Here is an 8,869-nt window from a genome sequence, read left to right on the forward strand (position 1 = left end):
TGAATTCGCACACTGGCTGTGGTAACTAACTCTTACCACAATATTATACACAAATAATCACAGTTATTATGCACAATTATAATAGGAATTATTTATCTTTAGCATAGATCAATAATCAACAACTTTAGCAAATAAATCACTCTTAACTGTTCTAAGCAAAAACAAAACAAAGCATCCAAAACATTCAACCAATCTGCAGGTATGTGTGTTTGTATGAGACAAAGGAGGAGGAGAGACTAAGAGGGTGGATGCTACCACGTGGGCGGTTTACGAATCTGGTTCAGAAAGGCGGTTCAAGGCCGGCAGATTTTGGAATCAGAATGGCGGTTCAAACCATGTGATCTCAGAATCTAAATGGCAGACGCTTTCTCTATCCTAAACTCCAAAAATGGTGACTCACACTTACGCTAGGCTGCCGTGGGTCACAGGTCAGACAGAGGTCAGTGGTTAGTAAACAGGAAGGAGGAGAAGAAAGGGACAAAGTTTACAAGATCCCGGTTTGCTGCGGAGAGACACAATACAGCACAATCTGTCATACAACGTTTATTCAGCAGTGGGTGCCGGCTTTGTTTGTATAGACTGTGCTATTGTGTCTGCGCTTAGACAGCAGGAGCTAACACCAGAAATCCTAATTACTGATACAACTTTATCAAGCAGGAACTGGTAGTGAACTTTACATTCAGCAGCCGTGTTACTGGACTTGTGAAAAGTAAAAATATAAATAAAAATCTAATAATAATAATAAAAATACTGAGCGGTGTGACACTTGGCGCAATTAATGTGCGTAGCATGGCACAAACACACACCAATAAAACAAGACACGGCGGTCTTTAAATTAAACAATTCAGCCCATGAAGCTCGTACAGTTTACAACGAGACAGTTCTCTTCTGCCTAGACATACAAGCCTCTTACGTGAACTCTTTGGTTGCAATTACGTTGCGTCAGTCCTTTTAAGAAATCCTGCAGTCTTCTCTCAGCTCAGTTCAGACGGTTTGTTGGCAGTTTCAACGGCACAGCTGATCCTTCGGCGACAGCAACAGGAAATGACAGTGGAATTGACAAAATGTTGAGAATGTAGAGCACAGAGGTTATCTTCTTCAGAGGCGGGCGGGCGGCGAGCCGTTGGAATGTTAAGAGGTTAAGCACGGAGTTTATACGTATTCTTCTGGAGGCAGGTGATCCGTTGTGTTGTGAACAACAACTTTTCTCAGGATGCAAAAGTAAAATGTGTTCTCACAGAGGTAAAAAGAGAGGTAAAACAGAAAAACAGAGCAGCTCGTCCTGTGAGTTGATGTCCAGGAAAGTTCAGCGCTGAAGCTACAGTATGTGTCTCCTTTTACTGCTCACACAGAACTTGTTGTTTCGGTTTCAACTTACAATTAACAGGTGAATGTAAATTAACTGACTGGGTTTTTTGGAGCTTTTCTTTTGTTCTCCAACCTTTTGTTTTAGACAGGTAGCTGGCCAGGCTTTAGACTGGGGCTCTATGTCTTCAGGCCTGTCTCTGTAGTCCTGGAAGTGAGGCCTAACACCGGGAAGCATGTAATGCATGTCTCTTGGTTGGGTTTTACTATTTCTTCTGTAAAAGTGGAAGTTTTGGCCAGACAACACTAGAGGAAATGTCACAGGGTTACCAATACGTGAGTATTCTTCCTCTATGAATATATATATATATATATATATATGATGATATGTGAATATCCATAACATTTTATGGCATCGTGGCCAGCAGATTTCCAGATACTGAACATCTGAATTGTACTCTGGTCACAGAAAAACACAGGACTACTGGAGCCCCAGAGAACATACAGTATATCACTACATTTATTCATTTAGCTGACACTTTTATCCAAAGCGACTTACAATTGCTATACATGTCAGAGGTCGCATGCCTCTGGAGCAACGAGGGGTTAAGTGTCTTGCTCAGGGACACAATGGTGGATGGGTCCCGGTGGGGGGGGGTCTCTCACACCAAAGGCATATTCTTATCCATTGCGCCATCGCCAACCCTATCCACCAGTACCATCCAACATTTCATGAAGTACAAAGGTCTTTCCAACCTTGTGTTTTGATTGCCTAACCATAGTGTATCTGACATTAAAATGATCTTTTTCTAACATTAACTAGTGGTTACTGGTTGTCAAGGTGGCACCATGGAGGATGGCAGCCTCTGGATTGCTCCATAGTGCTTTTTGTGTTTTTGTTTATTAACTCTGTTTTCTGCCGTCCCTCTCTGGTAACATTTACCAGAGAAGAGCTGTGCACTCCCTTCTATCCACCTGCCGAATGTCTGCTCTCTGGCCAACAAAATGGATGAACTGCATCTCCTCAACAGAACTACCTCAGACTACTGCAGATCTGCCGCCCTCTGTTTTACTGAATCCTGGCTCTCCCCACACATCCCGGACAGCGCACTTCACCTACAGGGATTTAATCTCATCCATGTGGATCCCGAAAGGGAGCTCATGGGAAAAACAAGGGGAGGCGGACTCTGTCTCTTCACTAACAAAGGTTGGTGCACAGATGTCAGTGTTGAAGAAATCATGCAGCCCTCACTTAGAGACATTATTCACAAACTGTAAACCGTTTTATTCACCACGGGAGTTTTCCTCGTTTGTTCTGGTCGCTGTTTACATTCCACCTCAGGCCTGTGTTAGTGAGGCGTTACTATACCTGGCCGACCAGATAACTAACATGGAAAAAGAACATCCAGACTCCCTGCTCATTGGTCTTGGGGACTTTAGCACAGCAAACCTCAGCCATGAACTACAGCATATTAAGTGTCCCACCAGGGACACTAACACACTGGACCACTGCTACACAACATTAAAGGACACCTATCGCTCTGTCCCCGTGCAGACTTAGGACTCTCTGATCACTGTCTGGTTCATCTAATCCCGACATACAGGCAAAAACTGAAATCTGCTAAACCTGTTGTAAAGACTGTGAAAACATGGACCAACGAGTCAAAGCTGAAGTTACAGGCCTGCTTTGACTGACTGGAGTGTTTTTGAGGCTGCAGCCACTGGCCTGGACAAACTAACTGACACTGTGACATCTTACATCAGTTTTTGTGAGGACGTGTGTGCCGACTAAAACCTTCCGCACATACAACCAAAAACCCAGGTTCAAAGCAAAACTCAGGCAGCTTCGTCAGGCCAAAGCGGAGGCCTTCAGAAGTGGGGACAGAATCCTGTATAACCAGGCCAGGAACACTGACTAAAGAGATCAAAGCTGCAAAGAGGAGCCATGCTGGAAACTAAATACAGCTACAGTTACATTTTATTTATTTTCAAAATTAAAACCTGTTTTATCCAAATTCTCAAGAATCACTGTACTGTGCAGATGTTGAAGAAATGTAGAATTTATGGATATACCCCAGGGGTGACATCCAGAAAAGCTCCAGAAGGCATCCCAGTTAGATTCCCTAACTATTTTCCATGGAAAGAAGCAATGGTTCAACTCTGAGCCACTTTTGAATGCTTGACCTACTCACCATATCCCTGAGGATAAGCCCAGCCATCCTATGTAGGAATTCGATTTCGGCTTATATTCACTACCCAAAGCTCACGACCATGGCTGAGGGTTGTAAGATAGATTGAATAGTAAAACGACCACCACACCAGTACAATGCTGGCATCCTTGTCGACACTACACCAATCCACGGCTGATCCCCCGATCCATTCTTTGATCCTGAGATACTTTAACTTCTTATTATAGTAACTTATTATGTCATTTCATCTAAACCACTTATCAAATCAGTTCAGAAGAACCTCCCAGATGGTCAGTGCCTTGTTCATTTTTCATTAGATGCAAAACCAAACAAACTCCATCATATCTAAGGTGGATGACACTGACTAGACCAGATTTAATAAAAGGCTAATATTGGCCACAAATAGCACTGCTGGTACAAATACACCCAGGGACCAGTGTGAACACTCTCCCCTGCCGATGTGGCTGTTTGTCTAACTGTGGGAGGAGTAATTGAGTTTAAGCATTAGGCAGAGCAGTGGGAGACAGTGTAATATGTAACAGGATAAAGAAGGAGGGAGCGTTTTTTCCCTGTGGGCTGAATCTTCAGACTCCTCCACTCCTCGAGCAACCATTTTGATGAAATTAACAATCCTCTTCACCCATCTTGCCCTCCATCCTCCAGCTCTCCCTGTCCTAAAGAGATTAGACCACTTCAGGAACATTATTCAGATTGTTTATCACTCTCAGCTCCAATTGAAATGAAGTGGATTCTGTTACACTGAGGGCTTCTGCAGAAATCTGGATAACACTTTTCTCTGCCTCTCCTCTAACCTCAGTATTATTAGCTCATATTTCGCCAAGTTTGTAATGATTTATTTTTTTTCGGGACTCCTTAAATTATATTTCATTGTTTGTTTTCCTCAGTGTTTTCTCCTTATTATAATTTCATCTTAACCATTTCTAACTTAAGTTCAGATGTAACCAGTGAAACTTGTAAGATGGTCAGACAGGCTTTCATTTTCAAACAGTATGTGTATACAAATTACTCAGTGACTACTCAACTCATTTAGTAGTGATTTAATATGCCATGATCAAATGATTTGCCAAAGGCTTTGCACAGTTTTATGTATTAGAGGGAATGAGACTTTAGTATTTTTTCCTTTCTATAATGTTTGTGTTATTTACTACTTGTTCTGAGCTGTGTCCTCATGCTGCCATCAGACTGACCGAGGTTGCTCTTCCTTTTAATATTGGAGGTGTACTTAAAGTTTCACTATGTAAGTTTTAGTGGCATCTAGTGGTGAGGGATGCGAATTGCAACAAATGGCTCATTGTGCATTCATTCGGTGCTAGCGGAAATTGTACATTAGGCAGTAAAAAAACTAAGTTTGTGCTTTTTCTCCACAAAAAACAAAAAGGCTGTGAAAACTGTCAAAATATGGTCCTCCTCTAATATCTTTATTTAACATAGGGGTGGTGATGGCACAATGGATAAGACGCCTGACTTTGGTGTGAGGGACCTGGGTTCAATCCACCATTGTGTCCCTGAGCAAGACACTTAACCTCTTCTAGCTCCAGAGCTGTGCGACCCTTTGGATAAAAGCGTCAGGTAAATGTAATAATATAGACTACCCCAGGCAAAGTTTTTATTATGTGTTGAATTCTTATACATTTGCATACAGTTCTGTTTACTTCTTTATGTCCCATTTATTCCTCTTTTCAAAATAAAGATTTAAAGGAGAGAAAAAAGAAATTGATTATTCCGATTCCACAGTGGGTTGGCTGTTAATCGGAAGGTCGGCGGTTCAATCCCTGGCTCCCCCTGGTTGCGTGTCGAAGTGTCCTTGGGCAAGATACTGAACCCCGATTTGCCTGCTGTTCCGCCAGTGTATGAATGAGTGTGAGTGTGAATGTGAATTTCCGTTTGAGCACTTAGGCTCAGTGTATGAATGTGTGTGACTGGTGAATGCAGATGTAGTGTAAAAGCGCTTTGAGTGGTCGAAAAGACTAGAAAGGCGCTATACAAGTACGGAGCATTTACATGAATGCACCATCCGTCACCCCTCACCCCTCTGTTTACAACACGTAGGAGGTTGCGGCTTTTGTGCTAAATACGTGTCGTCCTCTATTTGTTCAAATTCCACTTCTTTTCTTGCTTCTAATTAACCTGCCGTCGCGGACGCTGATGACTACTACTGCTTGTTTTTTGTATTAAATGTAGTGACAAAACACGCTTGTAGAGGCCAGAGTTACAGTGGGGAGAACAAGTATTTGATACACTGCTGATTTTGCAGGTTTTCCTACTTACAAAGCATGTAGAGGTCTGTAATTTTTATCATAGGTACACTTCAACTGTGAGAGACGGAATCTAAAACAACAATCCAGAAAATCACATTGTATTATTTTTATTGAATTAATTTGCATTTTATTGCATGACATAAGTATTTGATAAATCAGAAAAGCAGGACTTAATATTTTGTACAGAAAACTTTGTTTGCAATTAAAGAGATCATACGTTTCTTGTAGTTCTTGACCAGGTTTGCACACACTGCAGCAGGGATTTTGGCCCACTCTTCCATACAGACCTTCACCAGATCATTCAGGTTTCGGGGCTGTCGCTGGGCAATACGGACTTTCAGCTCCCTCCAAATAATCTATTGGGTTCAGGTCTGGAGGCTGGCTAGGCAACTCCAGGACCTTGAGATGTTTCTTACGGAGCCGCTCCTTAGTTGCCCTGGCTGTGTGTTTCGGGTCATTGTCATGCTGGAAGTCCCAGCCACGACCCATCTTCAGTGCTCTTACTGAGGGAAGGAGGTTGTTGGCCAAGATCTTGCAATATACGACCCCATCCATCCTCCCCTCAATACGATGCAGTCGTCCTGTCCCCTTTCCAGCTCCATGCTTCACGGTTGGGCATTCAAAACACGCTCTGTAGAGCAGTTGTCCACTGTGGGCTACTGTAGAAACATGGCAGTGCAACATGGCGGCATCCATTTAAGAGGTGTATGTAGATAGAAGTGGCTCTCTCTAAGGTAATAAAAACATAACGGTTTATTGCATAAGGTCTTTAAACACCACTGAAAACAGTTATGTATATCATATTGCATTTCTGACAGACAAAGTTAGCCACTAGCTGGTGAACATAGTAAAGTATAAAACTGCTGAAGCTATCATGGCTAATGTGATAAGAGCAGTCCGCAGAGTTTTAGATTATTCAGCATTTTATCTAACATTTTACTGTATTTAACCTCTGCTACTTTTGTTGCACTCACTGCCATCCCCACTTCTTTGCTGTTTGTATTATTTCACCATGCAGTTATAAAACAAGATACGCTAACAATATTTCCTGAAATAGAGCTCAGACCCAACCACTCTCCCATGGGTTTTAATCGCTGAACTAGTGCTGAGTGTCAATCACACAAAATGTGATAATGCAAATAAACACAACCCGCGATTACACCAGCGGTATAAAACCAAAGTAAACATTTGGCTGTGATTTAATTTCAATGAAGGGATCCAAATGATGTCAAAATAACTACAACATGATGCCAGTTTGTTAAACATACAAATTCCTGCTTTTTCAGGTCTGAAAGCAAGACAGCAGGATGACAGCTTTTAAAATGTTCGTTTTATGCATCATTATCATGCGTTGTTGTCTATAATGTGAGTGTTCTGACAGAACAAAGTTTACTGGGTGCCTAGCCTTAGAATGGTAGTGTGGATATATAGCAGTTTCACTAAGAGTAAAAAAATCTACAGCTTGCTCCTTGAACACTCAAGGGCACCCTTTGATGATATTCAGCCACCTGCATATCATGTACAGTATGCTGGAATAAGATCAAAACTGTTTCCTTCCACAAAGGCCATCAAATGCAGGAACAAAATCCATTCATGTGATACTGATAACACCGATGGGTACTCGCAGCCTTTCATGTAGATTAATTTCGTCACATCCATTGTTAATTAGCGGAGATTGGGGAGAAGCCGTGATTATCAAATGAGCTTAGTGTATTTAGCTGGGACTAATCCCTGGCTTCCCTTGTTTATGGGATTTGATGAGGAAGACAGCGGTGAGTCACTTGGAGAGGTGACAGAACAACTGGATTTACACAGCAAACCCACATGGAGGGCACAGCTGAAACAGAGCTGAAACAGATTAAACCTGATTCGAATCACCGTGCTTCCTCACTGGCATTAATGAAAACAGTCAAGAAGAACTACATCACATTATGATGCAAGGCCTGTGTTTCGAGCCCAGCATTCGGGCTCCTTTGTGTCCTACTCAGAAGTCAGAGGGCAGAGAAAGGCCACTGGATTGTTATTTTCATTCAGGCCATAGGAGTATAAGGTTCTAAGGTTATTTACCTGTCCTGAAGCATTCGCTATTCAATAGTCTACCTCTGTGACTCATTTCTGTTTCCTCAACACTCATGCATTTCAAATCTTCAAAAATCCATAAAATGTCTTGCTCATTGAGTCTTAATTTAAATCCTCATCATTCAAGGTTGGATTACTTATGAGCTATGATCAGTATGCACCATGTTTTAGTATGATGTGCATGATTTGGTTGGTAAACTTACTTAGATAAAGAAATGACTGCTTATAGATACTTTACATCTGCTTTTAACAGACAATGGTTTCTCCGGCACGTATGGTCTGGGTATCATGTTTCGAAATTGCAAATTCTCAGAAGTTTCCCAATAAAGGCGGTTTTCAAAAAGCAACTTCTTTTGTATATATTTCACATCTAATATCCCATCTCGGAAATTAGATACACCGTTATGTATTCAGTTGACTTTTTTGTCTGAGGAAAGGCATTGAAAGGGGTCACCCATGGACAGATTATGAAATAATGAGCCCCTGGGCACAGACATGTTGCCTCCCGCCCTCTCCTACGAGACTTGTCTTTTTGTAGTCGATGTGTGCTTGTTATCATTTTGCATCTCTTTGTAGTCACTGAGTATGGAATAAACAGACTGAATGATGACCATCTGACAAGATTTACCTCCTGGTGCATGCAGGCTACTTTGAGGAAGCTGGTCCAAATGTCTAAATAGCAACAACATTGTTTGGGTGTCCCATAAGATCATTTCAACATGTGACAACATGTAATCACTCAAACTGGATCATTTTGACTGATGTGTGCTCGAACACGCGCGCATCATCACACAGCACATATGCAAACCTTCTTACTGTATATCCACACCTACACTACTCAGTCCAGTGTTGACATCCCAGATGGGCTAGAGAGGAGCTGTGGTGTCGCCATGCTGCGTAATGTACAGTACGTTACTGTAGATTAGTATCTGTTTCATTGCCGTTTTTTTCTTTAGAGCTGTTCCCCTCCATCTGCTGCTGCAGGCTCCAGGGTGTCGCCTCGTCATAGTCGAGCTG

Source organism: Micropterus dolomieu, linkage group LG03, assembly GCF_021292245.1.
Source record: "Micropterus dolomieu isolate WLL.071019.BEF.003 ecotype Adirondacks linkage group LG03, ASM2129224v1, whole genome shotgun sequence".
NCBI lineage: Eukaryota > Metazoa > Chordata > Actinopteri > Centrarchiformes > Centrarchidae > Micropterus > Micropterus dolomieu.